This window comes from Manis pentadactyla, chromosome 2 (genome assembly GCF_030020395.1).
Source record: "Manis pentadactyla isolate mManPen7 chromosome 2, mManPen7.hap1, whole genome shotgun sequence".
Classification (NCBI taxonomy): Eukaryota; Metazoa; Chordata; class Mammalia; order Pholidota; family Manidae; genus Manis; species Manis pentadactyla.
Window position 1 is genome coordinate 17,261,338 of NC_080020.1, and position 8,233 is coordinate 17,269,570.

At 40.9% G+C, this 8,233-nt stretch overlaps 1 pseudogene; it reads left to right on the forward strand.

Annotated features, from left to right (window-relative positions):
- Positions 1 to 7,552: 7,552 nt before the first annotated feature.
- LOC118924902 (presenilins-associated rhomboid-like protein, mitochondrial) lies at positions 7,553 to 8,233 on the forward strand (annotated as a pseudogene).

Genomic DNA, 8,233 nt, shown 5'->3' on the forward strand with positions numbered 1-8,233 from the left:
ACTTGAGTCCATCTGTCAGTGTCCTGCTCCCCAGGGGCGAGCAGGCTCTGCGACCCTTCCCTGCGAGCCTCCTGTTCTGCCCGCCTTCAGCCCTGCCTCTTGGAGCATCCTCCCCACCAACCTATAGCACTCTCCTCACAGAGAGGCCACATTGCAGACCTCTGATAGAGCCTTCTCAGGATCCACTTTCCGTCTTTATCCTAGTCGACACATCCTTGTCTGCTTCCTCTGGTGCCACAGCCCTCATTTCTTGTTCTGCCAGTGGCTCTACTTTGTTTTCCTGTGACGATCTTCTTTCTCCTTTTTTTCAAATTGTCCTCTCTTATCTGCTCTGACACAGACAAAAAGTCAGGAGCCAAGCCAATGGCAAGGTGAGAAGCCAGTGTCCCAGCGTGCCCGGAGCAGGAGCGGCGGGCCCTCTTGGATTCAGAGACCGGGGCTGCAGAGACAGGCACCCGGGGCAGGATGCAGTTATTTCGATGAAGGTAGTTGTTTCAGTCACATCTTCCCCTGAGGATGGAGGTAGGTAGATTCAGGCTCCAGCTGCTCCTATTCCACCTCCTACTTCCTCCTTTATGCCAAGTAAATCTTGTTCAATTGGAGATCCTAATTTCTCCAGCAAATGTTGCAAGCCAGGCTTCTGAACGTGCTGAGGTAGGCATTGCACATGACGGGCGTGTTAACCCTCATTTCCCAGATGAGGAAACAGATTTAGAAGCTGAGGTGTTTTGCCTAAGGCCATATAGTTTATAAGGGAAAGAGTAAAGCCACAGTGTCACTGACCCTTTCCCGTATCACACTGCCTGGGAGTGATGGGGAAGTGGAAAGGGTGTGAACACCAATCCTCAGTTCTCCAAGGCACCCCCTTTCCCAGATGCTATGCCATTTTCTGCCTTCAAACACTACACCCCGGTGCAGAGACCTGGGGGGTAGGGGGGCGAAGGTAAACTGAAAAAAAGTCAAACTGAAAGTGACCTGCAGGGTTTGACATCAGAAGCAGTGGCAAGTACAAACATATATTTTAACCAATATAGCAATTATTTATATTAAAGGTCATGATTCAATAAAAGAAAATTTGCACTGCTCAATGAGGAAAACCTTAGAAGGCTATCATAAATAAGTTCATGTAATAGATCATGTGGAATAACAAATATTTCTAAAGTTTAATTAAATGATATTTATAAAAAGCATTTAGAAAGTGTGGCCAGAACTTTTAACATTATCTACTGCACAGTTCTAAATAATCAAGCAAGTTATTTCTGGTTCCAGTAATGGTGGGCTAGCTCATCCAGGACAAACCAGACTGCTGAGAACAGCTAGAGAAGTTGGAATGTAAACTGAACGTTTGAAAACATCAGACAGCCACCAAAATAGCAAGGACTCAGAGGGTCACGATCCTGGACGGAAAAGATGAGCAGAGAAAGAAGCCATTTTACTCACAAGACATTTGCCAAATTTGCAAAAAACACAAAAACAAACAGCCAAGAGGCTGAGACTGAGCAGGGCTTCTGGCCATCTCCCAAGGCGAGTGGAGTGAACGTTGGCATTCAAAGCCCACCCGAGAACAGGCCCCACAACGCCCCACCCTTTTGGTTCAGACCCCCAAAGTGCTCAGTGGGAGTAGACATCCACACTCACCAAGACTGAGGCCAAGCTTTGAGCCAGTGCAGTCTCCGGCTGGACTGAGGCTACTGCACCGACCATCACTGCCTTCCAGAAGCAAAAATGAATGCTCTCCAGAGGAAGGAAACATCAGCCTGTACGTCTAAGTGCCACACCCAGATTCTTCCTGCCTCCGGCCAATAGGCTCATGTGCCGCTCACAGTGCCCAGCTTGAGCTCTCTCTTCACTTCTGGCACCTTGAGGTGCTCACACACACCCCCGCACCCACCATCTGCAGCCCCAGTTTCATTTCTTTCACCTAGCAATTTGTCAAGATTTTTTAATAATATTTTCTTGAGAATAATTATATCTGAAGCAGAAGAAGAAACTTCTAGAATAGGTCCTATTGACATATTGTCAGAAGTCAAAGTCCTCTGGACAAACCCTTGAACTCAGTTTCCAAATCTCTTTAAATTCAAAATACATATAATCTTAAAGTTTTTCCTAAGTACTGAAGGGATGGTTATCAATTACATCTTTATCTTTTTTTTTCTTAACATTTCTATAAGTAAAAGTCAAAACTACCGATTTTTCTACTTATTAGAAGTTTCTATAAAACATCTGGAGGAGGAAATTAATACTGGTCTCTAACCCAGAGCTCAAGGAACTCCCCTTCCATGCTTCCTTCCCATGACCCCGCACACCTACGCCACCATGACGTCTTTATTTCAATTTAGTCCAGTAATTAACAAGAAAAAGTGAAGGACACAAGAAGTAAAAAGGATACACACAATTTCTGAAAATAAAAGCCTTAGGAATCAGTCAGTGAGAAAAATCCTCTATCAGCCACTTCACATAATGTGCTTAAATGAAATGTTTATGAATTTGTAAAACTATTATAAGTCTGTTGGCAAATTTGCAGAAAAACAGGCCCTCTCATTGTTAACAGGAGTGTAAAATTGGCTCAGCCCTTATGAATGCCAGTTGGTCAATATCCATCAAAATTACAAACCCCCATAACTGTTGAATCAGAAAACCCATTTTGAGGACATTATCTTATAGAAGCACATGTATGTGGAAAATGACATATATACAAGGTTAGTAATTAGAGTATCATTTGGTGTGATGTATTACTTCAATGTTATTGAATTTACCAGTGAGACCATGTGAGCCTAGAGTTTTCTTTATGAGAGAGATTTTTAGCTACAAGTTCAATTTTCTAAACAGATATATTTTCCCTCTTATTTTTGTGTCCATTTTGATAAGCTGTGTTTTTCAAAGCAGTTGAATTTATTCATTTCAATAAATTATTGGATTTACTGGCATAAAGTTATTCCTAATATTTCATAACTTTTTAATATCCTTAGGATCTGTAGTAATTTCTCCTCTTTCATTCCTGAAAATGATGATTTGTTTTTTCTCTTTTTCTTTTGATTAGTCTTGCTAGGAATTTTATAGACTGAATCAGGTTCCCCCAAATTCATATGTTTAAGCCATAACCCCCAGTGTGATGATTCTTGGTTATGGGGCTTCTAGGAGATAATTAGGTTTAGAGGAGGTCAGTAGTTGGGACTTCAGGATGAGATTAGTTCCCTTCTAAGAAAAAACACCAGAGAGCTTGCTGTCTCTGTTTCTGTTGCATGAGGTCAAAGCACGAAGGAGCCGTCTGCAAGCCAGGAAGAGACTCTTCACCAGAAGTTAACCAGGCTGGCACCTGATCTTCCAGCCTCCAGACCTGTGAGAAAATAAATTTCTGTTGTTTATGCCACTCAGTCTATGGTATATTGTTGACAGCCTGAATGGATGAAGAAAAGGAGTTTACCCGTTTTGTTAATATTTTCAAAGAACTATACCAACTTTGTTTGATTTTTCTCTGTTATTTGTTTTCTACTTCATTGATTCCTTATCTTTAATATTTCTTTCCAGTGCTTACACTGAGTTTCACTTGTTCTTTTTTCAAGTTTGTTAAGGTAGAAATGTAGATGATCAAGTTTAAAACTTCTTTTTCTAATATACACTTAAGGCAAAAATCTCTCTCTTGGTACTGCTTCAGGTTCATCCTACAAATTTTGATATTTGTATTTTCATGCCTTTTAAATATTTTAAATGTCTCTTATGATTTCTTCTTTTACCCGTGTGTTATGTGTTTAATTTCCAAATATTTTGTATTTTCTAGAAGGTAACTAATTCTGCAAAGGTCATAAAATATACTCTGATTGTATTCATTGACATATATTGAGTTCAGCATGTTTTCTTTCAGCAAACATTCCATGTGCACTTGAAAAGAATGTATATTACACAGTTGCTGTTCATTAAATATAAATGAGTCAAGTTGATTGATAAGATTGTTTTGATCTTCTATATCCTTACTGGTTTTGGGTACATGTTTTATCAATTATTCTGGCATTCCAACTATGAATATGAATTTGTCATTTCTCCCTTTGGTGTTTTAAATTTTGGATTATATATTTTGGAGCTGCTATTTATTGCATACACATTTAGGATTGATTTCGGGATGAAATGACACTTTTTCCATTTGTAGTTTTTCTTAATTATGGTTATCTCTTTGTTTTAAAGTATGCTTTGTATGGTATAGTCACTCTGGCTTCCCAAGGACTTGGGTTTGCAGTGTATATGTTTTTTCCACCCTTTCACCTTCTAACCCACCTGTGAGTCTGCTTCTATTGACTGTTTTTCCCTCCTGGTTATAATTCTCATTTTCCTGTTTCTTCACATGTGTTATAATTGTTTACTCAATGTTGACATTGCATGTAAAAGAATCCCCAGGGGCGTTTTGTTTGTTTTTGTTTGTTCCCATGGGTACAAGTCTTTCTTCCTAACAGGTGGCTAGAATGAGGATTTGAGCATTCAGATTTCACTGAGTCAAACTGACCTGAGACTGATGTAGTGTTGAGGAAGCCTAGTGCACCCCTGATATCTAATGGAAACAGGGACATTTCCCTTGCCCTTAGCCCGGCCTCAGTCCTGCACCTCCACGGTGGAGTGGCTAGTCTCTTTCATCTTGTGTCTGAGCTATGAGGAGGTTGAAACACAGACATCAGATAGTTTTCGTTTACCTTGACTTCAACTCCAGCCCCACTCCAAATTTCAAGCACTGTGAAATAGCGTAACTCTCTGTCCTCCAGCTTCACCTACACCATCACTTTCGTAGTCACAAAAGATTGGGAGGGGGTGAGTGTTGAGCCAAACTGTTTATTTTTACATTTAAGTCACCTCTAAATTCAAATCCCTCTGGCAACCCACACTGTTAGTCAAGTCTTGGCTGATTCCTCCTCAGCTCCAGAAAGCTTCTTCATCTGCAGAAAGCCTACTTCCCCGCCTTCTCACAAACCGGGCAATTACCCCAAATATGGAAGCAGCTGTGGCAATCTGCTCACCACCACTCCCTGTCATTCAGTTCACCAAAGTTCCCTCTGTCCGTTGTTCTTTAATAACAGCCAAAGAAAAATATTATTTTTATTTTAGCAGGTTTTTGTTGTTGTTACCATTGTAATAAAGGCTTCTGCATACTATATCCTAATTGGAAACAGAAGCCATGGTGTTCTCCCTAATAGCAAAAGATTGGAAACAATCCAAATGGCTACCAATAAGGGATTTTAAATTAAATTATTATATAATCATATAAAGGAATTCTATGAAACTGTGTGAATGAGGAAACTATTTGCTTGCACTGAAAGATTCTCATGCTATACTAAGTGAGAAAACCAAAGTGTAGGACAGTGTGTACAATGCTCGACCTTTTGTATAAAAGAGGGAAGAAACACCACCTATTCATGTAGATACGAGTCACATATAGATTCATATCACATTCACATATATAAAGAAATTATGAAAAGACATAAAAGAAATTAGTGAAAATGGTTACATCATTGTTTTTATTTTTTAATTTCTTAAATCTTAAGATCCAGTGAACATCTATAGATTCTCCTCATGGAATTATATAATAAATAATCATAAAGCATTTGGCATACTTCAGGATATAAAGTGGATAAATGATTAACACAGTGACCTTGCATTGGATTATACCCAGAGATTCCTTCATTTAAGTTTATGAGTTTTTGTGTCAGTTCACAACCTAAATTAGTCATTCAAATATATTACATCTGCAGCAGTATATTTTTCCCTTTGGTAAATTATAAGTAGAGACTCTCTTTCCAAAGCCTGATGCCATAGTATGCGATGTCAGATAGTCTATAAGAAATAATGAATGTTCCTCATCAGATGTGATTGAGATGATGATACTGAGATCTGCCAGACTGACCAATATCATCTCCACCAATGGTACACTGTATGTGCAAGACCCTCACATCACTGAAGAGACTAGCCCCAACCTCTAAATCCCCTACAAATGCTAGTTTATTTCAAAGGCAGTTGGGAAACAACAAAAAGCATATGCTTATTGCCTCCTCTTTCCCAGAGCCCAATAGTCTAATCCATACTTTTGAAATTCTCAGTTTGGTTCTTTAAATACATAATTCATTAAAATAACTAGTGCATGACTTTTGAGCATACTAGGCATCAAACCATTATATATATATACCTTTTAAGACAAATACTTTCATTAAGTTAGGAAACATCTAATCAAATATCAAATGTTGCTATTGCTTCTCATCCATGCCACAAACCCAACATACTAATCAGAGGCGAGCACTCACACAGTACTCACATCAGAGCAGAGCGCTCACACAGCCCTCAGGTCACAGGGGAGCACTCACACAGCCGTCAGGTCACAGGGGAGCACTCACACAGCCCTCAGATCGCAGGGGAGCGCTCACACAGCCCTCAGGTCACAGGGGAGCGCTCACACAGCCCTCAGGTCACAGGGGAGCGCTCACACAGCCCTCAGGTCACAGGGGAGCGCTCACACAGCCCTCAGGTCACAGGGGAGCACTCACACAGCCCTCAGGTCACAGGGGAGCGCTCACACAGCCCTCAGTTCACAGGGAAGTGCTCACACAGCCCTCAGATCATGGGGGAGTGCTCACACAGCCCTCAGATAGTGGGGGAGCACTCACACAGCATACTTGATTAGATAGGAACACTAGGAATAAGTCTAATGGAAAGTCATTTTCCAGGCTGAACTAAGGTTCTTAAGCAGCCCAACCACTAATAAATTCAACCTGCTTGGAACTCCTGGAGTCACTGGGTTATGAGCTTAAATAAGGTTTAAATTAAATCTTATTTTTGAAACCTTAACCTTAGGCCACCATGATGTGTTTGTTGCCCTGAAAATGAAATAGAACAGTGGCTTTCCAGCTTTTTGTGACAAAATTCTACAGCAAGCCACCCATTTTACATTTAAATTCAGTACACATGTGAGTATGGAAACAACACAAACATTTCATGAACATTACTTCACCCGGGGCGCTCACCTTTGGAGCATGCCCACACTCCCTTCTTGCATATGTATTTTGCTTTATTAAACTACTCTTTGGCTTGTACTTGCTTGACCTGCTCATGAATTCTTTCTCAATCAGAGTCAAGAACCCTCCTGCAGGTTGAGGTCTCACCTAATGTGCGGGAGATCCCCCTGGATTGGATTGCCGGACATTTTGATGACCATGAAGGGACACTTAACATGGACTCACTTAAGGTCTAGGCTTTACTTTCTTATTCCTCAAAACTGTGGATTTGGAGAAGCACCCAGGAAGGTTGAACCTCAAAGATCAGACACAGGAATAAGCAGTGAAGCATGTAAGAGAAGTGCTTTGATTCTTCCTGTAGAAGAAACAGTCTTTTATCCTTCTCCCTATCCTGAAAGGACTCTTGTAAAGCCTTTGTTTTTTATGTTGGGTCTACAGGCTGTGCATTTGGGTCAGCTGCTATTTGGTAATATGAATCACCGAGACCCAGGGTCCAGATTTATTTTGGTGGTATAAAAGCTGATTAGTTGGATAGCATAAGACAACAGGAGGGAGCCTTCAGAAAGGATATTACCAAGTGGGGGAATACTTCAGTGATGGCCGGCTGACCGTGACAGGCATCATAGCTGCAAGTGTTTCTGTATTCTGTTTGTGGGGAGTACCTTCTCTACAGAGGACAATGATCAGATAGATATTTCACATCCAATCCAGCTTCAAATGTCCTGTGTTCTCCAATGTTGCTGTCAACATTCAGTCATTTCTCCTTGTTTCACATGGCAGCAGATATGTATGCGCTGTGGAGCTTCTTCTCCAGCCTAGTGAACATTCTAGGCCAAGAGCAGTTCATGGCAGTGTGCTTATCTACAGGCAAGATTTCCAGTTTTGTCAGTTATGTGTGTAAAGCTGCCACAGGAAGATATGGGCCATCACTTGGTGTATTGAGCACAATCATGACTATCCTTGCTCCTGTCTGCACTAAAATCCCAGAAGGGAGGCTCACCATTATCTTCCTTCCAATGTCCATGTTCACAGCACGGAATGCCCTAAAAACCATTATTGCCATAGATATAGCAGGAACAATCCTGGGGTGAAAATTTTTTGATCATGCAGCACACCTTGGTAGAACTCTTTGGAGTATGGTGTACTGCCTATGGTCATGAATTCATTGGAAGGACAGGGAGCCTCTAGTGAAATTCTGGCATGAAATGAGGACTAATGGCCCCCAAAAAGGAGATGGCTCTAAATAA